The 23498-nt window shown below is 57.7% G+C and overlaps 1 pseudogene; it reads right to left on the bottom strand.

Moving 5' to 3' along the window:
- Nucleotides 1-10234: 10234 nt before the first annotated feature.
- Nucleotides 10235-18141, bottom strand: LOC101009207 (annotated as a pseudogene).
- Nucleotides 18142-23498: the final 5357 nt, after the last annotated feature.

The following is a 23498-nucleotide window of genomic DNA, read 5'->3' as shown; positions in this document are numbered from 1 at the left end:
CTCCCTCCAGGTTGAGTTCACGGCCCTGCCCCCTAGTGGCCAGATCCGGCTTCACAGGATAAGAACCAGCTAAGCTCCAGGGACTTTCTAGGAAAAGTGTCCCTTGGAAAGGGTGTGACCTTTTCACCGCTCCCAACAGCACCCTAAAAATGGCTTGGACTTTTCCCTCCCCTGAGCTCCACAGAGAACACAGCCAGCAGAGGACACATTCTCTGTCATCCAGAAATGGGTTGGAGTCTCAGCTGAGGGACAGCAGGACTGGTAGACTGTCAGTCCACACAGCTGCCTGCACAGCACCGCCATGCTTGCCCAGAAGGCGGGAAGGATGGCGGGGGCTGGCTGTCCACAGGCCCGGCATGACAGGGAGGCTCCCTGGAGGTGGTGCCCTTTTGAGGGGCAATGTCAGGAGACAGCTTCCTCTTGTTGGGCCACAAGTCTCCGCAAGGACAGCACGAGGACTGATTCCCAGTGCTAGAGGCCAGGCAGTTGGCCGTGTGTGTGTGTGTGTGTGTGTGTGTGTGTGTGTGTGTGTCTGTGAGAATTTATTGCTATTTATAGAACAGGGCAGGGGCATACCACAGAGAGGGCACAAGTTTTCAGCAACGGTCACAGCTGGATGTGTCAGCTCACCACTACAACAGACTAAGTCACAGATGAAGGGAGCTGGCTTTGGGGCTGGGGGAGCCACTGTGAAGTCACAGGACACCCACCCAGGCAGGCTTGGAAAGGGAGGATCTGTTCATCACTTCAGAGGTCAAAGTGGGACCTGGGGCTCTCAGGACGGGATGGACTTGCCTGACCCAATCAGCTGGCATTGGAGAGAGCGCAGAGAGAAAACAGGTTAGAGAAAAGCCAGAGCTGGTGAGGCAAGGGCAGAGCATGGGTGCACCGTAGCAGCTGTGAGAGGGCCAGGAGGGGAGGGTGTAAGTGTGGGCATGGCAAGGTTCCTGGAAAAGAGAGGCTGGAAGGGAAAGGGGAGGAAGATGGAGGGAGAAGCCAGAGCTTCATAGGTAGTGCCCGGGGGCTGCGGCGGCCCTCCCCACCCCACACACGCTGACCTCTCTCATGGCACCCAGGCAGTCCACCCACAGTTCAGACCAATGCCAGCCCCCAGGACTTCCCTCTTCTCTGGTCACCCTGTCTTCCAACCCACTGGCCCAGGGCCACCTCTTGCTTGGGGAGCGCCACTCAACAGCCACCAGGCCTGATAGAGAAGGAACACTGCTTGAAACAAAATAGTGAAGCTATAAGGGGATGGCTGGCTGGAGTGAGCACCAGAGGCCCCTCTGGGTGGGCAGAAAGCTCAGGGTCCTCTGAAGGACCCTGGGGAAGGCTGGGAGGGCAGGTAGCCTGATGCCACCGGCCATACAGTTATAAGTCCAAAAGGGGAGACTCAACTGGTAGGCAGGGGGCTGCAGGTTGCATAGGTGAGGCTGGGCCCTTTATGATGGGAAAAGCAGAAGAGGAAGAGTCCGTGGCAGGACAGGCAGGTGGGCTCGCTAGGCGGAGCTCGGCTGGGCCAGCAGGCACTGTGGTCTCCTTGGCTGAATAGCACAGGCGACCCCTAGGAGCAACAGGCCAAGGTGAGTGAGCCCACTGGCTGGTCGGCGGTAGTGCTTCAGCGGGGGCCACAGGCCCTGTCTTCAGTCCACACTAGCAGCTATGATGGTACCTGGGAGGGAGGGAAGGGGGCTGTGTGTCCCTGCCTGGTCTGTGAAGTGTGTTGTTGGATGACTGTGTATATAGGACTCTCAGGCTTTTATCCTAGACCACCACTGGATTGCTGACAGTTGGAGGACGTGGGACCCTAACTATCACCCTGAATCTGCAGTAGATTTGGCTCTCGGCACTCCCAGGCTGGGAGCTGGATACCTGCCCTGGCAGCATGACTCAGACTGCATGACAGGTACAGCGTGCCCAGGATGATGTTCCTAGGCCTCTGACCGCCTCAGAGTCCAGCACTACACACAACCCGCTCCAAGCTCCCAGCCCCTACACCATAAACCATGAGCTCTGTGTCCTCTCTGATGGCTCCACATCTACCAGCTTGGCCATGGAGCCTGTTCTAAGAGCCCCCAGGCTCAGCCATGGAGGCCTTGAGCAGTGGCACTGAGTCCCATGGCTCGCAGGGAGGGAAGTGAGACAGCCAGCAGCACAAGGACAGAAAGAGGAAAGAGCAAGTCTGCAGCTCCAGAAGGGAGGGGCAGGGAGCCTGGCTCTGAGTCCCCAGGTGTGCCCCCCGTGTGGAGCTGGGGCAGCGGGGCGGGCAGACCTTTCATGCAGCAGGCAGCAAAGCATGTACCTACCATGGCTGACGCTCCTCAGGGAACACCGATAGTGATTCTGAAAGACAGCATCAAATCACATGGCAGGTCACACGCATGGGTGGGGCAGGGGGACACACACATGCACACGCCGGAGTGTGCACACACATACTGTGAGGCCCCACGGCCTGCATGCACACACTAACACACATGCCCACAAAAAACACGCATACGCTGCCTTCCCCGCCCAGCACCCTCATCGGCCGGGATATGCCACATGGATCTGGGACATGCAGCCACTCGGCACACTGAAGCACATGTGTGGGCAGAGTCACAACACAGATGCTCGCCCGCACACAGAGGCATTTGCACCAGCTCCCTGCACACTCGTGCCTGGTGTGCTCAGAGGACCACCCATGCTGCTCATGGAGACAGGGCTTGCTCACTAATGTCCAGCTGTCATTTCTCCACCTAAGAGCCTTCCATGGCTCCCTACTGCCTACAGCATTAACCCCAACAATTGGGATTAAGTTTAAAAAAAAAAAATTAACAAATTGAGGCTTAAAGCTGTCAAGTATTTCACAGCCAGCAAGTGGCTAAATCAGAACTTGAACCCAGGCAGTCTAGCCCTGGGATCCTGTGCCCTTACCCAGTATCCAGTGTTGGCTACACAAAACTCATGAGTACATGTTTTCAACTATAGTTTAAGTGGGTGACATATTTTTCACTATATTTTATGTAGGTGACTTTCAGTTTGGGGGTATTCTACTTACACAATCTATTGAGCTGGATATTAACTGAGAACAAACAGAAACTAATGAACTCTGAAAAACATAAAAGGTGAGCAACATGATGTCACTGCAAAAGACAAAACAGCCCATAGTCTTTTGGTGACTGTACTTTGCTGACAGTCCATGAGTTAATACTCAAGCTGAACTCAGCACTGCTGTTCCCTTGGGAGACAGACACAGACACACACAGACACACACACACACACACACACACACACACACACACACACGAGTTGGTTTTGTGCCCCGCCCCCCCTCAACACACACCGGAGTTGCTGGTTGTGCTGCCCAGAGCCTCCAGTCCATGAGTGAGGAACGGACCACATGGGTCCAGCAGTGCTGGGTCAAGGCGAGGAGGGGGCAGCCGGAAGCGCGCACACGCTCTGGGCTCGTTGCACCAGCCGAAATGGGTGCGCACGGAGCGCGCGGGGATGAGGGGTGAGGGGTGAGGGGTGAGAGGGACAGGGCGGGATGGGGACAGCCTTTCCCAGGCGGTAACATCATCATTTGATAGAAGGGATACTGAGGCTCTGGGAGGGAAAGGGACTTGCCTAAAGCCCCAGGGTGAAGAAGCATCTCTGGACTCCCAGTCCAGTGCTCTTGCCCAATACTCTGCTGCTTGCCTTTACCCATGTAACTTGGTCATCAGCACGTCATAGGGCAAGCCCCAATCCCTACTTCGTTTTTGTATATGGGCATTGGACCCACAGCCCCACTCTCCAGCCATTTGGACACAAAAACAGATGCTATTGTTCTTCCTTAGAGAACGTGGCCAGTGGAAACAGGGCACACTGGAAATCAGAGTGAATGTCCTTGAAAGAGGGTCATGGGTCAACAAGGCCAAGCCAAAGGTTGCAGTAGAACGCTCTTCCTTAGAAATCTTTGGGAGTGAAGTAGGCTTCAGTCACTCTCATCCCTGCCCCTGCAGCTGCCACTACCACATTAGTTTAGACAGGGTCAGGGGGTGGGGATGTGGAGAAAAAATCAGACTGCCTGTGGCCCCCGGGCTCCTTCCCCAGTTGCTTCTGTCCTAGCTCAGGCCTGGGTGCCACTCTTACACTCTCACACTCGTGTGCTCACCTGTACACACATCACACATCTTGTTGGTTGCAGTCACAGCCTGGCCTCTGCTCCCATGGTCAAGTGGCCCGATACCCCCAGGGATGGCTCAAAGGAGTCAGGACTTGGATGTGGGGACATCAGGGTAGCAAAAGGAAATCCACACACCCAGAGCATCTCAGACTCTCAGACCTGAGCTAGGTTTCGCAGAGAGGAGTTGGACAGAATGGAGAATGGAGGACGGCGAGAAGAAAGGATGAGGGATGCAACGTGTGGGCGGCCACTAAGAGTGAAAATAGAGGGAAGTGCCACCTAAGTGATGGAAAGAAGGGGGCAGGTGGGACGAGCCTCATAGCCCTCTCCTCAAAAACGACTACCTCCAGGACTCAGCCCTCCCTGGGGGACAGGCTCTGCCAGCCCTCGGCCACACGTGACTCCGGCAGCCATGGTCCCAGTTTCTTGGCTGGAGACGGCCAGTTCTTGCAGCCAGGTCGGATGCTCTGGAATCCAGTGCCATTTCCTTCCCGGCCACACCCGTCCAGCGGCCTCTTTGGCTGCTTTCAGCCCCTACTTACTTGGTGATCCCGAGTGGGGCATGAGAGCACCTGGCGAGTAGGGCCGAAGGGATCAGGGGAAGCCTCTGGTCTGGAGGATATGGGGTGGCACTTCCCCAAGGGCGGACCCAGCAGGAGGAAGCCCAGAAGCCGGCCCGCAACCCAGGCTGGGCTGGGGACGTGGCGGGGGCTGGGCATCCCGGGGCTGGACCTGGGCGACCTGCAAGGCGACAGGTATCAAGGCACAGGGACAGGAGAAATGGGCGGCTCCGCCCCGCCCCCTGAGGCCCCGTCCCAGCCCAGTGCCGGCCAGGACCATGCAAGGAAGCTCCTCCCTGCCAGGCCCCGATGTGGTCGCCAGAGTTTAAGCCCCGCCCCAGCAGCACCAACAGCCCAGCTCCACCCCGCCCCGCAGCCACTGCTCCTCGGCAAGCTCCGCCTCTCACTCCAGGTGGCAGCCACCCTGGTGAGGGGCCACGCCACTGCCCCCTTGGCACTCCTCTCGGAGGCCCAGGCTGGGGGTATCTGCGTTCGTCCGGGACGCTCTGCACCTGCAGCCAGGAGTCGTCCACATGTAGGCTCACGGGCAGGCTGACGGTGGTCTTGTTGATGTCCCCGATGATGGTGAGTACCTCCTTCAGCATGTGGTGTATGCGCAGCATCTCGTCGCGCCGCTGTGCCTCTTCTGCCAACTGCTCCACCAGTGTGTTCTGGTCCCCACATGAGTACAGACTGGCCAGCAGCTCCAAGATGATGAACTCCGTGGTCTGAGAGTGGGCAATCGGGGAAGAAGGTCGGGACCTGATGCCTGTGCCGCACTGGCTGCCATGCTGGACCCTGCTGGGACGGTGCGCTGGACTTGGAGCCCCTTGTAGTATGGCTTTTCACACCGGCTTCTACACCACTTCAACTGGAAGATCCACCTCCCCACTGCCTTTTCTCACTCAGATGGCAACACCGAGGTCCAGAGGAAAAGACACCTGTACCATGTGACTGATCTGCGAGGGGACTCAGGACCTATCATGCCAATAGGATACTTGTCTATTCAGTTGTTGTTTTGTTTGGCGGGGGTGGGGGTGGTGATAGGGTCTCGCTCTGCCACCAGGCTGGAGTACAGTGATCACTGCTCACTGCAGCCTCAACCTCCTGGGCTCAAAGTGATCCTCCAATGTCAGCCTCTCGAGTAGCTCGGACTACAGTCACGTGCCACCATCAAGCCCAGCTATTTTTAAAATTTTTGTGTAGCGACAAGGTCTCACTATGTTGCCCAGGCTGGTCTTGAACTCCTGGGCTCAAGTGATCCTCCCACCTCCGCCTCCAGGAGTGGGAGTTGGAGCTGATGCCTGGATACGGGAGCTCTGTGGGTGGGAGTGAAACAAAACACAGGGTCCTTGAGCTCTTGGGGAGCAAGCAGTGTCCCTCTCTGGTGAAGGAAATCCCAGACTGGCAGGCAGAAGCCAGCCTCCACTGCCATGTGCTCTGAATACAGTTACCTGCCCTCCATGAGCTTCAGTTTCCTTATCTGAAAAGTGGGGACACCTGACCCTTTCCCTGCCCAGTTCAGTGTTGTGGCACAGGGCTGCTGTCAAGACAAGACTCAGTCCTGGCCTCCTCCCCGAGTGGGCCAGGTAGCCCATGTAGCCTCTTCCAGGCTTTCCTGGGTGGCACTGCCAGCCTGGCCCCCTGGTGCCCATTCAATCTAGTCCTTCATATTGCTGGAGAATGGGGAAGCTCTGAGTAACATGAGACTATAGAGTGCGAGACGGTTGCTGATGGTCTGGTCCCGTCCCTTCCTCATTCCTGGGCATTCCTGACAAAGGCTCCCAACTGCTAAGCAGCAGCTGTAGACAGCAGCCCGACGAATACCTCATTGTGGGGAGGGGGCCATAGCAGGAGTGGGGCTCCAGGGAAATACAGAACCCAGGCCTGAGAGGTGCTGATGTGAGAGACCCAAGAAACCTCAACTTTGCACTTGCTGGATACCATCTGCACCTCTCACGAGGGAGAATGCCAGGCTCAGGAGGTCCTTGCCCAAGCAAGGGAGCTTAGAAAGGGGGCTAGGGGTGGGCTCTGCCATTTTCAAGGGCTGGCAGGGGGACCCCTCTGGAGGTACTTGGAGCAGTTCCGCATGCCGTGGCTTCTGAGTGACACAGTCAGCTCTGCACCCCACAAGACTGCTCCCTATCCAGAACTCACTGTGATCATGTGCTGGGTTCAGATGCCCACACAGTCTCCTGGTGGGAGCACCAGGTGTGATAATTGTAGGCCCAGGGCGGCCTACAAAAGAGTCTGCCCTGCTCTGCCTTGCTATGGAACAACTCCTGTTCTGCCTTTGGGGAGAGGTGTTCATTTAAACGATGACTGGGCTGGCCCCCATGGCACAGCTACCACACAGAGTCTGCTGCTATCCATGGCTGAGAGCTCCAGTTCTTCTCTGAAGCCACCAGGATGGATGAATGGCAGCTTCATCCTCTTGGCTGACTCAGTTGCCTTTCATCAGCTCATCTGCTCCTAGCATCCACTCTGCCTCTGGCTGGCACCTGATCTGAATCCCAGGCTCACACCTCTGCCCACAGGCCCAGCAGCTGCTTCACCTTCAACTCCCTCCCCCACCAAGCACTGCCCCTCACCAGCTACTGGGGTGCCACTAGTGCCCCTACATGGTGCTCCCTCTCCAGACCCTCGGGTCCAGCTGTAGCTTCCTTTTGGAAGCCACACCCCAAGACCCCAGCCCTGCTCTAGGGCCCTGTATCCCCAACTTCCCGCATCCTTCTCTCTCATTCTGGGAAGATGAACTTGCCCTGCCAGCCAGATAGCTCCTGTAGGGCAGGACACCAGGGCCTGGACCATGGTAGGCCCAGCAGTGTCTGCTGACAGTGATGCTGGAGCTGGTGCCCATGTCCACATGACGTCCATGGCACAGCGGCCACCTGAGGCTGGGGGCATCTGAGCGGTGGCTGCAGAGTGGGGCCCTTACCTCTGGCTGAGTGAAGTTCACCAGGTCCTCCCCTGTGCTGTCATGCTGGGCATGGAAGAGCCGACCTAGCTGGGGGCCCCGCACCACACAGTAAGAGCAGAAGCTGGAGGTTGGTGCCTGCACTGGAGCTGGCTCTGAGGCTCTGGCTGCTGAGTGGCTGGACGGACCCTGCCAGAGGCAAAAGGGGCCATCAGCCTTTGTGATCCAGGCCCAGACCTGTGGCTGCAGAGAGACAGCATGACCCTGGCATGCCACTCTCAGCTCTGCCCTAGCCCCCAGCACCCAGGAATGCCCACAATCAGCACACCCACCAAGACAGACAGCGTCCGGCTGCCCTCCAGCGAGAGGAGCACTTGCTTCTGGGCCGTCACTCAGAAGTGTCTAGAGGAAGTGTGCTCACCGTCACAGAGGCCAAAGTGGATGCCTCCGTCCAGGGCTTCTGGCGACGGGGGCATTGGGTCTGACTGACCTGAGCTGGCTCCCCACCTCGGGGTGCTCCTGCGGGCACCAGGAACCCGGGGCTTGGCCCTCAGCGCCCACCTCTGTGTGAGAACAGCACAAGCCTGCCGTCCAGCTGGGCCTGCGTGAAGCTGCACACCTCGGTGCCTGGCACCGCCCACAGCACTACCCGCCCATTGCTGGGCTGCTCAATGGTCTAGACCAGGTCCCTTGGGCCCAGAATAACCATCCATGCTCCTCAGAGCCTCTGTTGGGATGGGCACAGTGGCCTCCTCCCACATCTGGGGACACAGGCCTGTGAAGGTTCTGCCCTGCCACGCTCACCCACCCCTTCCTCCCCGGCCCTAGGCTGCCCTGCAGCTCAGGCCCTCAAGTGTCATCGAGTTTGGCTCTGCTCTGGCTCCCCTGCACAAAAGGACCTCCCCGCATTCACCTTCCCTGTCACCCCAGGGAAGGCCACCCTCCAGGGCCAGCCTCCCTGCTCTTCATCTGCCCTAGTCCTGTGTGTCCCTCAAGACTAGCCAGGTCCCCACTCCAGGCCCCAGTTCTTACCCTCACCAAGTTCTCACCCCCCCAGAAACTCAATCTGACCAATCTGTGGTGCTCCTTTAATCTGTCTCACTGTGGGTCAGCTTCCTTTCAGACCCTCCATGTATGGGATCAGTGTGGCTGGGCACAGGTGGGAATGGTGATTTTAGAAATGGGCCCTCCTTCCAGCTGAGTGAGGGGTGGGAGGTGCAGAGAGTTGGGGACTGATGGTTGGCACTGTCCCGTAGCACAGAAGCAGTGCTGGGATGGGCCCAGGGGCTTCCAGAGCAGTTACGGGCCCTCCTCGTGTTGGGCAAAGGGGACCCCTTTCCAGGCCTCCCACTTGCAAGCAGAGCAGGCGCCTGTTCCTGAGGTCCTGGTACCAGTCTTGCTGGGTCAATTACTTGCGGGCAGTGCTACAGGGGGACTCACATGCCCGGAAAACAGCCCTCTGCCATTCCTGGGCTTCCTCCCCCGGCCCTACGGAGCCCTCAGGCCAAGCCTTGGCAGAAGGGGCCATAGTGTCGGGGGCAGGGCCCCATCGCTGGGCTCCCGGAGCAAACACAGGGGGATGGTCCCATCTGGTGGCCACGCTGCCACACAGCCATCCCGCCCTGTGGTTCCACGACGCTGTGTACCACTTTTCTGTGGCCTCCACATCATGAGGCCACCCCCTACAGGCACAGCCTAGACCACCAAAGCCCCCCGCGGTGCCCCATGTCAGAGACAGCGCAAGTCAGCCCTCTTGTGGAACCTTCAGTGACTCCTGCTGACTGGGGAGGACGCACCCCAGAAGCTGGCGTTCAAAGCCCTGCCATGCGGGCTTAGTAAAGCCATGCCCTTTCTGTTCCACAAGAACTACTTCTGCAACCATGGAGAAGTCCCATCCCATGTCTGGGCCTCAACTTCCACCTCTGCCAAATGGGGGCCCTGCTCTGCTGTGGCACAAGGGCAGGAGTTTGGGGAGCCAAGCCGTGGCCTTCACGTGCTGGGGTGAAGGTGGGAAGCTTAATGGTCCCACCCTGACGTCTGCCCTTAAGGGCTTGTAAGTGATTCTGTCAGGTGTTCTGGTCCTAAGCCACAGGAGAAAGAACAGCAGAGCCACCCGTGGCTGCTCAGAAGTCTGCCTACAGTATTGCAAACGTCCAGTAACAAAACCTCCCACCAGTGTTCTATTTCAGCACAATCTCACATCTCTCCTTCCAACTGCGTGAGGCACACGGTAGTGGCCCCATTTTGCAGAGGAGGAAACTGAGGCTCAGAGAGGGGGAGATCTGTGCCGGGAAGTAGGGCACGCTGCCCTCTTTCTCAAAGCAGAGACATGGGGATGATCCCAACACACGCCTTCACCTGCAGGCCTGAGTTTGTGGTGAGGTCGGGGCTCTGCCATTGACAGGCAGGATGGTGGACAGTGAAGGCCATGGATGGCTCTGGCGGTCCATCTCCCAGACATTAGCCATCAGGACAAAACTGGGTTCTGTCAGTGTCTCAAGCCCCTCGTGCACACATAGCAGATCAGCGTTTTTCCACCGAGGGCAGGCCCAGGGCCAGCGTCGACTCAGCAGCACCTTCATGCCCTGCCTTTGGCTTGGTGGAGGAGACTGACTTTCAGGACTTCAGCTTCCATTGGGAAAACGGGGATCATAAGTTCTGGCTCCCAGAAGAGTTGTGGGGAAGAAAGAAGATACAGTATTTATTTTATTTTATTTTTGAGACAGTCTCACTCTGTTGCCCAGGCTGGAGTACAGTGGCGCGATTTCGGCTCACTGCAACTTCTGTCTCCCAGGTTCAAGCAATTCTCCTGCCTCAGCCTCCTGAGTAGCTGGGACTACAGGCACGTGCCACCACACCCTGTAATTTTTTGTATTTTTAGTAGAGACAGGGTTTCATCATGATAGCCAGGATGGTCTTGATCTCCTGACCTCATGATCCGCCCACCTCAGCCACCCAAAGCGCTGGGATTACAGGCGTCAGCCACCGAGCCTGGCCTGAGATACAGTATTGAAAGCATAGGTGCTTCTGAAATGTGACTCCCTGTCTCCTCTCTGTGTATAACCCCCCGGACTGGGAGTCCCTGGAGCTCCCTCCACTCTGCCCCCAGAGCTGGGCTGCAGCCCCTGGGCCTCTCTCACAGCCATACCTCTCTCCAGCAGAAGGCGCTGAGGGTCTTGGCATGAGGCCCATCTTCCTTCTGCAGGGCCCCATGCCAGGATGGCTCCAGAACCTGCAGGCCAAGGCCCGGGAGAGTGGGGAAGTAGGGCCCGGTGACGCAGAGCAGTGGAGGGACCAAGGTGTGGCTGCCACCCTCAGGGACGCTGAAGTTTTGCACTCCCGGTGGGGATGACAGTGGGCAGCACCTCCAGCTCTATGATACATCCTCGAGGGGAGCACCCAGGCTGAGGCCACAACCAGCAAGAAGGCATCGCTCCAGGCCTCAGGGCAGGAGTGCAGGTACAGGATCCTGTCTGCGTCCACCGCCTCTTGGGAGAAGCTCTGCATGGGGTCCAGGCTGGGTGGCTCATCTGCCAAGGCGCCAGGTGAAACCATCACCAGGTAGCTGGCACTCAGTGGGCTCTTCACTGAGAAAATGATGTCTGCCTTCTGGGCTGCCTGGTTAACAGAGGTCATGAGGACCAACAAGGGAACACAGATGGGTCTCAGAGGGGCCCACTGTGGCCCTAGGCAGCCAGAACAGGCTTGATCTTGCTCACCAGATACCACTGCTCATTTAGTCACACAAACACACACGTGGGTTCACACACACAGCAGCCAGACATGCAGCTGTTCACATTTTTTGTTTTTTAAGACAGGGTCTCACTCTGTCACCCAGGCTGAAGTGCAGTGGTGCAATCACAGCTCCCTGCAGGCTCAACCTCCTAGGCTCAAGGGCTCCCACCTCAGCCTCCCAAGTAGCTGGGACCACAGGCATGAGCCACCATGCCCGGCTAATTAAAAAAAGTTTTTTTGTAGACACGGGGTTTCACTGGGTTGCCCGGGCTGCTGGACACGTTATACCCACCCCACACACGGTTCCAGGGGGTTGGTCACACAGCTTGAGATGCACTCCCTCGGGGAGGTGCATAATCACATGTCCCCAGACTCAGTGACACAGACACACGAGTTCATCAGACACTGACGCAGTCACACATGTCCACATGCGCGTGTGCACATGTACACACACATGCCCCCCTGCTCAGGATCTGTTCAGGCCTGTGGCTGGTTTGCTGGCAGTGTCTTCCCCAACCCCTGCTATTACCACCCAAGATCATCGGAGCATGCCCCGCCCCGCCCCACCCCTCCTAGAGGCACAGGTGCCCCCAACACAGGCCCTACAGAGCTCATGCCCCAAAGGCCACATGGGCTCCCTCACCTGATGGGCCATCCACAAGAGGCTAAACCACCCCCAAACTCACATTCCTGTTCTGTGCCTTTGCCCGGAATGTTCCTTTTGCCTGGAATACCACTCCCCATTCTCTGCTCCCAATGGCCTGTGCTCTTCAGAGCCCGGCCCAAACACTGCCTCCTCCCATGAGGCCTTCCTGATGCCAGATCTGCTGGCTTGCCGTGGGCCCCAAGCTCCAGACATGCAGACCAGAAGGGTCCCCGAAATGAGCAGTGTAGGAGAATAAGGCTGAGAGCAGGCAAGAACTGGCCTGAGGTCACAGGGCATGTCAGTGAGCTCGCTGGAGGGCCCGTGGCTGCTCTGGGGGGTTCCTGGGTGGGCAGAAGCCTTGACAGACCCTCCTAGTCCTGGTCTGGGCTCCGAGAAGAGAGCGGGATACATGGGGGTCTGAGGCGCAGTGGTCTGTCTCCACAGCCAGCAATCCCCAAAGTTCAGGACTCGTGATGCCCTCCCAGGGAACTGACTGCAGTGCAGATTCTCGGGCTCCACTTCAGAGATTCTGTAGGGCTGGGTGCGGTCCAGGAATCTGCATGCTCAGCCACGCCATGGACACGAGTGGACAAGATCTCTAGAGGCACACACAACTCCCAGGAGGATGGGTGTACAGCAGGCTCCCCAAAAACTCTTGGGAACACAACATATACAGGAGCACATCTGAGACATGTGCACACACACAATCTGGGACTACCACAGCCACAGCCCAAGTCACATGTGTACCTGGCATGGAGGCTGGGCGGGAGGCCCTCTACCTGGTCCACTACCCCGTTCACCACCTCCAGCTCCTCACCTCCAGCTGGTCCCTTCTGATCTCAGCTGCCTCTCCCTGGAAGATGTAGATCTTCTTGTGCCGGGCCAGCTTCAGTGGGGCTAGTGGGCCCTCTAGGGCAACAGTCACTTGTAGTGTGGCATCTGTGTGCACTGGCCCTGCTTCCATTGAGAAGGCCAGGGTGCTGCGGGGTCTGAGGCTGCCATTGTGGCCGTAGAGAATGGCCCCATGCAGCAAGTACTGCTGGGAGACGACTGTGGCTGGCTGAGTGGCCTGGAGCAATTGTCCCTAGCGAGGACACTCTGTGACGTGGTAGTGGACCTCATCCCCACTGCGGATGTTGAGGTTGGTGTCCAGGTGGAGCTCGGCCGTGTTGATGGTACCCTGGCCTCCTTGAGGGACCGTGAGGCCAGAGCCACTGGCCACACAGAGGTAGGGCTCCAAGGCCTGCACCTCCAGCAGAGTGGTGGCCTGGTGCTGCCCATCAGACACCTGCAGCTGGATCCAGCGTGGTCAGCCCCAGTGTGCAAACAGGACTCACCTCTTCCTGAGGTCCCTCATGGATGAAGCAGTAGATGGGCTGCATGGGCTCATCCACAGCCATGATACTGCCAAAGAGGAAGTCCTTGTGGGTCAGCACCAGCTGGGCATCAGCAAAGCCCAAATCAGCACTGCTGAAGACCACGTCGACTGTAGTCAGCAGCCGCCACCTACCCCGGGCGACATGGAAGACGTGGCTAATGATCTGCATAGGGGCGTGGTCATTCACGGGCTGGATGGCCACTTGGAAGACACCCTGTACCTCCTCCCAGGCCATGTCACCACTGCTCTCATCCTGGCGGGTAGCAACAAATGGGGTATCACCTTCTGTGACCTCAGAATCATCATGCTGGTAGACCAGCCGGCCACACAACAGGTCTCCATTGGTGAAGGATGTCACCCATAGTGGCTCCTCGTCCCAGTCCCTGCCAAGCTCAACCTCCTGATGCATGGGGCCACTCCATGACCTCATAGAGGTACCCGGCACTGTTGAGACTCTGGAAGAGCTTGTCAGTAGAGAGGACACCCTCATCATCCTCAGGCACCATGGGGACATTGGTGAGGACAGGCATGTCTGGGTCACTGCCAGTATGGATGGAGAAGGTACAGAGCAGAGAGAAATATGGTGGAGCTGTGACGCAGAAACAGAAGGCGTCCTCCACTGCCACTGAGGTGCGTGCCGTGGCCCCACAGGTCACCTGGCCAGCCTGTACATCATCCTGGGTGAAGCCCTGGCCGCCTGACAGCCTCATGCCCTGTAGTTGAAGGCTGCCTTTCCTGGGAGCCTGAACCACCTCATAGTGGAAGGTTGGAGGGCTTGGGCCTGCCTCCTCCAGAGTGGCCTCCAGGTGGGCTGTGATGAGGGTGTCCTGCTGGGTGTCCTGAGTGTGCAGTGGCTCCAGCTGTAGCATCCACACTGTGGCTCTCTGGATGGTCACTGGGAAGGACAGATTGCTCAGGATTTCCCAGCCCACCTGCACCTCCAGATCCAGGCTCTCCACGGTGTCCTCGATGTGGTGCTGTGGGTCGGTGCTCAGCTACCTCACGCGGCCCTACTCCACGTCCGGCTGGTGGAATGCCTGTGTGGCCCACCACTCAGCACCCTCCACCCCACTAGCCCCCTGCTTCTGCAGCTCCCTGAACTGCAGGGCTCCAGCGATGCGGAACAGCATGCTCACATCCTGCCACACGGCGCTGGTCTCCACCGACAGGTTGGTGGGCAAGATGGGCATGGCAGAGCCCTGGGCCAGGCACAGTCCTGTGCTGTGGTGGATCTGTATGAACAGCTGGACAGTCACCACCTTCAGCGTGGCTGAGGGCGGGGTGGCCTGCAGTCCATCACTGATCCAGAAAGTCAAGTGCTGTGCAGGGCCACCGCGGTGGTCATAGACTAGGCTGCCGGCCTCCAACTCCCAGCAGGAGAACTCGGTCACCGGCTCCCCAGGCTGCTCCACGGTCTCAGTGCTCCACGGGGAGGCCAGAGGGGGCACCAAGGAGCTAGAAGGCGAGGCCCTCACAGGCAGAGTCCGGGTCATAGGCCTGGAAAACCTCAGGCCCCAGTGGCTTCTGCATGTGTTCCAGAAACACCATGAGGCTGCCACGTGGAAAGATGATGCCGCGTGGGTCACTGACAGGGTGAACCTGGAAAGGCAGGAGGTCATTTTGGCCCCTCTGTAGGCATGAGGGCATGGGCACCAGAGCCGTCACTGACACCTCTAGCACCAGCTGGTCAGAGCTGTCCTCAGGGCCATCGTGGATGAAGCGGGCCTTGCGGTTCACCATGTCCAGGAGGGTGAACATTTTTCATGCCTGGGCACCCGGGATGTCCAGTTCAACCTCGCCCTAGCATGCCCCTCAGGTCACGCTGAACAGCACCTGGGATGTGCGCAGCTCAGCCTCCATCAGGGCCAGCATGGGTTGCACGTGCTGCCACTCAAGCCAGGCTGTGCCACCCTCAGCCACCACCAGTGGGCAGATAGTCAACAGCTGGGTGAAATTAGCAGACAGGGTGCAGCCCTAGCTCAGGCACTCATGGCTCAGCTAGCTCCATGGCCAGCCAAGTCTTGGGGGCCAGCATGGAGAAAGCTTCATAATGGTCACAGGCATCATCCTCATACTCCTCCACCTCCTCCAGCCCTCAGCCAGCCGCCATGTTGTGCGTCAACAAGGCTTCCCGCAGTCCCCGCCTCTGGCCATTGACACTGAGGTCTTCCATGCAGCCATCCCAGCAGTGAGGCATTGGCGGCTCCTCGTGTCAGGTCTGGGCGGTATTCCTGGAGGTGACAAGAGGCCTCTGCAACCAGCCCCCCAAGAAGGAGACTGCCACGTGGCTCCAGGTAGCTGAGGACTCCTCAGTTCAAAGTACATGTGGGGTACTGGTCCATGGAGATTTCCAGCTGGTGAATGTTGATGTGGACACTGACCTTGTGGGGCTGCCTGTCAGCCACAGGCACACTGCTGAGGAGCAATGCAGTACCCTGGCCCTTCTCGACCATGGCCCACAGGTGGCCCTCAAATATGCCCACATGGATGAAGTCCCCATGCGGGTCCCCTGCCTGGAAGGCCAAGGGTGCCTGCTGGCTCTGTGTGGTGAGATGACAGCTCCAGGGCCTTGCGGTTCATCCTGACGTGCCCCAGGCAGGGTCGAACATTTTTTGTGCCTGGGCGCCCGGGCTTGAGCTCACCGTCACGTGCCCCTCGGGTCACGCTGAACAGCACCTGGCATTTGAGCAGCTCTGGAGGAGGCTGCAGTCATTGAGGGTGGCTGCATGGAGGCAACCCCTCAGGGGTTGGCTGCTTCCCCTCAGGTAGGGCAGGCCAAGGCTCCCAGTACCCCCAACAAAGAGCCCATAGGGGACCTTTATGGGGGCTCCTGGGACTGTACAGGAGGGGTTCAGAAATCCATCAACTGACAATGTGGCCCAGCCCTCTAGGACAATCAGCACCATAGTATGGGCAAAGGAGTCACTCAGCAGCTTCTCTGCTGGGGTCTGCAGCTTCAGCTCCCCCTGGCTCAGGACAAATCTGACCTTAAGAGAGATGGGGAGTGGGAGATGGGGAACAGACTTTTGAATCCATCATTTCCCTTATAAAAGCATAGTGCGTTCCCCACACTTGGGGCCCCAGAGTGGAAAACCTAGGACGAGGGCCTCTGGTGCCACTCCTCTTGCCATCCTGCCATCTCTTCTACTTCACTTTCCTTGAGGGAGAGGTGCCAGAAATACTGTCTTGGAATCTAGATTTCACCCCGGAATAATGGGTAACTAAGAATTCCTGGGCCAGGCCCCCTGAGATTGGCAAAGTTTTTCAAGGTCACTGAGGGAAGCCAGGCTGACTGCTGAGGGATCGGGAGCCCATGTAGATCCTCTGCCCTACGAAGGAAAAGCTCCCTGACATACAGTAGAGGATGCTCTCCTAGACAGATCCAGGACCTAGATTCTGTCACCATGACAATTACTCCAGAAATCGCTCTGGTATGGTGCTCCCAGATGCTGGAACAGGTGTGGCAGAGTATGGGAACTGCAAAACCAGAACAATATGAGCCATGATCTTGGAGTCCTGGTACAGTGCATCTCTGTAGGGGTGTGGCATCACTGTACCCGCAGAGCTCAGCAGCCATCAGTGCCAGACTGCACCACATTAGTGTTCAACAGTGACACCATGTGACAGTGAGCAGCAATGACAGCAGCAGACTGGCCGAGCCCTAGTCCTCTCCCCACTGGGGTGTGGAAGGAGATGGCTGACCCAAATTTTTTTTCTTTTAAAAATAGAGATAGGGTCTCATTGTGTGGCTCAGGCCAGCCTTGAACTCCCAGGCTCAAGTGATCTTCCCACCTTGGCCTCCCAAAGTGGTGGGATTATAGGCATGAGCCACTGCACCCAGCCTGGCACAAATTTGGAATAAGACCCTGGGTTCTTAACTCTTCATGGTTTGGGGGAAGACTCAAGAAAGAGCCACAAGACTCCTCACTAACAAAGCTTGTGGTGTCTTGAAGGATGAAATGGAAAAATGAGGAAGCTGGGGCAGTACTGGTGCTGTTACTGTCGTGGACAGGCAGTGTTGCTGCAGAGAAATTGGTGCAGTGCCACAGGGATGCACAGGGGTCATGGGGACCCAGGAGGGGGCCTCGCCCAGGAGGAGGGGATGTCCACACTGAGACTTTAAGGAGAGGCTGGAGTTAGGCATGTGCAGGGAATGGGTGAGGCACGCACCTGGCAGAAGGAGTGTGGTGACCAAAGGCCTGGCATCAAGCGACTGTAAGATGGCCGGGAACTGAAAGCAGTTCAGTGTGGTCAGAGCACAAAGGGCCAGCAAGGGCTTGTGGTGGGAAACGTGGTTGGAGGGAGCCAGTGGGCAGAGCCAGTTCATGAAGGATTTGCCATTTCTAGGCTGCTGCTGCCCATCCCACAGTGGAGAACTTGAGACCCTAAGATAAAAGTGACTTACACAAGGTCACACAGCCAGCTGGGGTTCACTCAAAGCTAGAGAAGGAATCCCACCCTGAATCCCGCCCGGATCCCAGGGGGACGTCACTGACCTGCAGGCGTCCAGAGTAGAGCTGCAGCAGGAGGTGGTCAGCTGGGCCTGCTGCCAGGAGAAGGAGGGCTTCGGGCTGGGACGTGGAGAACTGCAGCTGTAGGTCTATGTCGGTCAGAGCTGTGGCTACAGGCACCTCCAGGTGGTTCTCACCGAAGAAGGAAGCTGTGTGAGAGAGGGAGCTGTGGTCCAGGCTCAGATGCTTGCCTGGAGGAGGTGAGGTGCCACAAAGAGGTACCGGTGGGTTGAAGAAAGGGGTCCATGCTGGCGCACCCTCATGGTTCTGCTATATGGTGCTGTCTGTGAGTACTGCCTGGATCCCAGCATCTTCTTCGTCCTGGCACCAGAAGGCACAGCCTCACCTTGTGTCCAGCCAGACCTTGACTTTGCAGGAGGTCAGACCCAGAAATTCCCAGCAACTCAGGTCTCCTCCTTGGAGGTTCCTGGAGCCAGAGGCCTTTGCCAGCTCTGACTCACCTCCCCTGGGCCCCAGAGGAGTCTTCCTCCCGGGTCTGGGTCCCCTACCCCCACAAAGGGAACCATCACTGGCCTGATCACCTGGCTTGGTGGTCACAGCCCCGAGGAATGGAGTTTCTGGAGAATCACCCCCAGTCCAGACTGATCCCTGCTCAGATTCCTTCTCCTAAGTGCCCTTGTGCTTGGGCTCCTGTGCAGTGCCCGTCGTGCCATGCCCCGCCTCCATGGGTTGGCTGGGGCCACGGCTGGGATCTGGTGGAGGTGTCAGCATGGCCCACCTATCCCCGCTTCTCTCTCAGGCCATCCTTCCACCTGCCATTGAGGGTGGGGGCGGGAGCTTATTGGCCTGAGTCTGAGAAGGAGCAAAGGCTCTGAGGCCAGATGGAGACCATGTGCAGGGTCAAACCAAAGTGGGCCCACACTTCCTCCATTACCCTGCTATTGCTTCCTGCTGGAGAGCTATTCACAGTCCCCGATGAGCAGTCAGATCCGGCCCCATTGTTTCCACCATGGCCAAGGAACCAGGGATGAGAACAGCTGAGCTCCCAACTTCCCCAGGCCACCATGCAGGCTGAGGCTGAAGACAGGGCCTGGGAACGGCTGAGGGTCTGCTGGGCAGGCCAAAGAGGGCCTCGCCAGGCAGAAGGCCATGCCTGGGCTTGCCTGGGGTTAGTGGTTCCTATACAGGGCCCATTCTGTCCCACGCCGGGACTCCTCCTCTTTTGAATTGCTGCTTCCTCCAGACAGTTTCCCCAAATTAGCCTCCCCGACTTCCAACCCGCTGCCACAATTTCTGGTCTATGCCTTTTGTGGTGATAAAAGCCAAATATAACTTTGACTTTGCCTGCAGATGTCCAGGGCTGGGGGACAGACCAACACGGGTTAAAAACGGTGATTCATCCCTGTTGGGTTTCCCTCAAACCCCGAGAGCAAGCACAGGCTGACGGCCTTGATGGGGTGATCCAGCACCGGCCCCACATGCGCTGGTCCCTGGCCAGCCTGAGCCAGCTGCCATCCGCCTGAGAAAGCAGCTTCAGCCATTGGAGGAGTCGGAGATTTGTACACCCTAAGGGCAGCCAGCCCCACTGGGAAGGATGTCCAAGAAAGATCCGTAAAAATCCCTTGGGCTGAGTTAAATCCCCTCTAGTTATCTCCTCCTGCCAGCACTGCTGGCAACACCAGCACCTTGTCTGGGAAGCTAAGAGAATCAAGCGAGCCCTGCAGACCATCTGCATAGAGGCGGCCCAGCAGGCTCAGCAGGCCCAGCACAGCTCGGTACCAGCAAGGGACAGACCAGGGAACTGCAGGTGGCGGCCACCTACCGGGGTGCCTTATCTGCAAAGACATTGATTCCTTAGAGCAAAACACAGCACACTAAAGTGAGGGAGGCCACAGCACAAGGGGTGGGGGCACACGGCCCTGCAGGATGGAGCCACCACCGCCACCGGCTGGAGCGGCTCACAGCAGCTGTCAGGAGCCGACTGTTGAATGTTCAGGAATTTTGAGAGCCGGTGATACTGCCCATAGTGAGAATATTTATACCAGGAAAAGAGGCAAATACTGCAAATCAGGGTTCCCCCTCCCCAAGAAAGCCCATTGCTGCCGGGCGCGGTGGCTCAAGCCTGTAATCCCAGCACTTTGGGAGGCTGAGATGGGCGGATCACAAGGTCAGGAGATCGAGACCATCCTGGCTAACACGGTGAAACCCCGTCTCTACTAAAAAATACAAAAAACTAGCCGGGCGCGGTGGCGGGCGCCTGTAGTCCCAGCTACTCCGGAGGCTGAGACAGGAGAATGGCGTAAACCCGGGAGGCGGAGCTTGCAGTGAGCTGAGATCCGGCCACTGCACTCCAGCCTGGGGGACAGAGCCAGACTCAGTCTCAAAAAAAAAAAAAAAAAAAAAAAAAGAAAGCCCATTGCTAAACATTTACCTACCCAGCACCCACGGGGAAGAGGGCACATCTCCCTGCGCCTACCCACCTGTGTTAGTCAGGGTTCCCTAGAGGGACAGAAGTTATAGGAGATAGATATAGATATAGATGTAGATATAGATGCAGATATAGATGTAGACATAGATATAGATACAGATACAGATACAGATACAGATATAGATATAGATATAGATATAGATATAGATATATAAAGGGGAATTTATTAAGTACTAACTTGCACAATCACAAGGTCCCTCAATAGGCTGTCTGCAAGCTTGAGGAGCAAGGAGACCCAGTCTGAGTCCCAAAACTGAAGAACTTCGAGTCCAATGTTAGGGGGGAGGACATGTCCAGCCTGGGAGAAAGATGTAGGCTGGGAGGCTGGGCCAGTCTCGCATTTTCACATTTTTCTGCCTGCTTTATATTCGCTGGCAGCTGATCAGATGGTGCCCACCAGTATGAAGGGTGGGTCTGCCTTCCCCAGCCCACTGACTCAAATGTTAACCTCCTTTGGCAACACCCTCGCAGACACACCCAGGATCAGTACTTTGCACCCTTCAACCCAATCAAGTTGACAGTCAGTATTAACTATCACACCACCCTTGCACTAAAGGCATATGTAGACCAGCCAAGGCTTGGTCAATGTCAGGGCTCTGGGCCAGACAGGAACTGAATTAGATGGTTGGCCCTAACCACTGAACCACCTGCCTGCAGCCCCCTCCCAGCAGAAGACAGTAGAGCCTGTTTGGCTAGAGTGGGAGGGTGGCAGGAAGCAGAGGTACTTTCCAGAGCGCTGGGGTCTGAATGGGTCCATTGAGGGGCTGGACCCTGCTACTTCCTGTGGGGCTGAGTGGGAGGGGCTCACACAGGCTGTCTTGTGCTGCTGGAGCGCATAGCCAGGCAGGCCCCCATCCCAACAGAGGCCTCTGAGGCCTTGTTGGCCAGGGCTTTGGAAACTCTGACAGCACCACTTCACCCACCTCCCAGTCTCCATTTTTCTGCCCCTTTTACACTCTCTGAGGGGCTGCAGTTGCAAAAACCCAGAATCCCTGTCTTGGAGGTGGTGGGGGATGGGGGGCATTTGAAGAGGGGCTTTGAATGGAGAGGGTGTGCAGGATAAAGATGTAATAAGCTAGGAGTCAATCCAGAGGACTTCCTGGAGGAGGTGACAGTGGTGTACAGTCACAGAGAGGGAGGAAGCAGCAGTCTCTGGGGACAGCAGCAAGACCAAGTGAGAGACTGGCAGGGGTACACAGGTCCCCCTCAGGTGGGGCAGGGAGGGTTTCTCCTCCCTCACAGAGCCCTGACTAACTTTAAAGGAAATATAAAGCAGAGGGTGCAGAATGGGTCAAGCCAGGCTCAGCCGCTCCTCGCCTGGGGAGGGGGGAATGAGGAGGTTGTAAAGAGACATTGGCACAGGTTGGGATCAGACCCTGTCTCTGACTCTGGGGTCAAGAGGACCCATGATTCATCAAAACACCAGTCCATGACCCACAGCAGCCTGTGGGGCTGGCCCTCTGAGCCAGGAGTAATTCACCCCTTAGGCCTCAGTGTCACCATTCTAGGGGTCAACATTCCTCCTGCCTCTTTCCCTCCTCTGGGACTGTGGGGGGATTAGTCCTGGGGGTCCTCCCTGGTCTAGGGGAGTTTGCTGGCTGTCCATAAGGGATGTGGGAGAAGGTTAATGGCGGGTGTCTGGGAGGTGCCAAGCCTTGCAGCATGAGGAGAGGATGCCCCACAGGTCTGGGGGGTCTGTGGGAGGGGCAGGAAGAGTTGGGTGTGGCGGGGCTTCTTCTCTGGAAGGCCGGGGTGTGGAGCCGCCCAGGGCTGTATATATTAATAGATGTGTATTTGTAGTGTGTCTGCAAGCATGTAGGGTGGCTACTGGGGGTGTGCTGGGTTTGAGTGGTGGCGCTGTGTGTTTGTGTGTGGCAGGGGGGTATGGTGTGGAAGCCGGGAGCTGCTTGGTGGGGACAGAGCAATGATTGTGCTCCGTCTGTCCTGTCTTCGGGTGCCCCACATTTGGTTGGCCTTGGCTCCATGAGCTGTGTGTTCTCAGGCCTCCTGCCCCTCCTGCTCCTCGGCTACCATAGAGGTTTTACAAAGGTGGGTATGTCCTCAGGCCTCCCACCCTTCCTCCCATGAACAGGCAGCACTGCTGGTTCAGCCTGAGGGGTGGGTGGGTTCTATCCTTTCCTGAGACTCTAGGCCCAAAGGGCCAGAAAAAGCCTGTGTCCTTTTCCTCCCAAGTCCCTTTCTCAGGGGCTTTTGGGAAACTCGTCAAGGTCCTCAGTAAGCCCTCTCTATAGGGGCGGCTGGCCAAGCACTCCGGGAGCCTCCTGGAGGCACTGCTAGGAGTGTGGGATGTGGCCCCTGAGGCTTCCATCCTGACGCCCAGCCCTCTGTCTGACACCAGGCTCCGGGGAGAAGGGGCCACTGTGAGGGGAGCATCTCTGCCCCTCAGGCCCGCCTCCCTGCCAGGGCCCCAACTTCCCCAGCCAGCCCAGGGCCAGGTCTCAGGCACAGATGCCTCTTCCAGGCTGAGGGCTGCTGCGGGCCCTGTCCTAAGTCCTCAGAAGCCCCAGGGGTGAGCGAGGCCACCTCCATCCCCGTCTCTGCCCCATCTTCCCATCTCTCCTTCACCTCTGGCCTTTGTTGCTACAGTTCTTGCCTTGCTCCCCCAGTCTCCTTAGCTCTGTCTTCATTCCCACTTCCCTCTGCCCCATCCTGGCTGTCCCTCAGCACACTAATTTTTGCCGAACTTTCACCATAGCCCCTAGTTTAGCACTGTGGGAGATCCTGGCTCCGGGTCTAGGCAGGCAGGGGTGAGGGAGTCTGAGGGGGCTGTGGGCTGGGGTGCTCTGGGAGGGCCAAGGCCAGGATGAAGGGCTGTCTGTCTCAAGTGGGTGTGTATGGGTGGGCGGGTGGGGTCGTGGCTCACCTGGGGCTGAACACACAGGTGGGAGAGAGCATGGACAGGCCAGGGTGCCCTGAACAAAGCAGACCCTCCTGAGGTCGGCCTGGCCCCTCTTCTAGACCTCAGGTTGCCACCTCCCTGCACCCCAGACTCCCTGGCTCAAGCAGTAATCTACTTTTAAGCCAGCAGGCAGGGCGTGGACGAGTGTGTGTGCGGGAGTGTGGGTCAGTGTCACGTAAACATGTATGGCAAGGCAAGCTTTAGGAGGGGGTATGATTCACGGTCTGGCCCCCAC

Source organism: Papio anubis, unplaced genomic scaffold (genome assembly GCF_008728515.1).
Source record: "Papio anubis isolate 15944 unplaced genomic scaffold, Panubis1.0 scaffold1145, whole genome shotgun sequence".
Classification (NCBI taxonomy): domain Eukaryota; kingdom Metazoa; phylum Chordata; class Mammalia; order Primates; family Cercopithecidae; genus Papio; species Papio anubis.
This window is presented reverse-complemented; position numbering and strand designations above follow the sequence as displayed.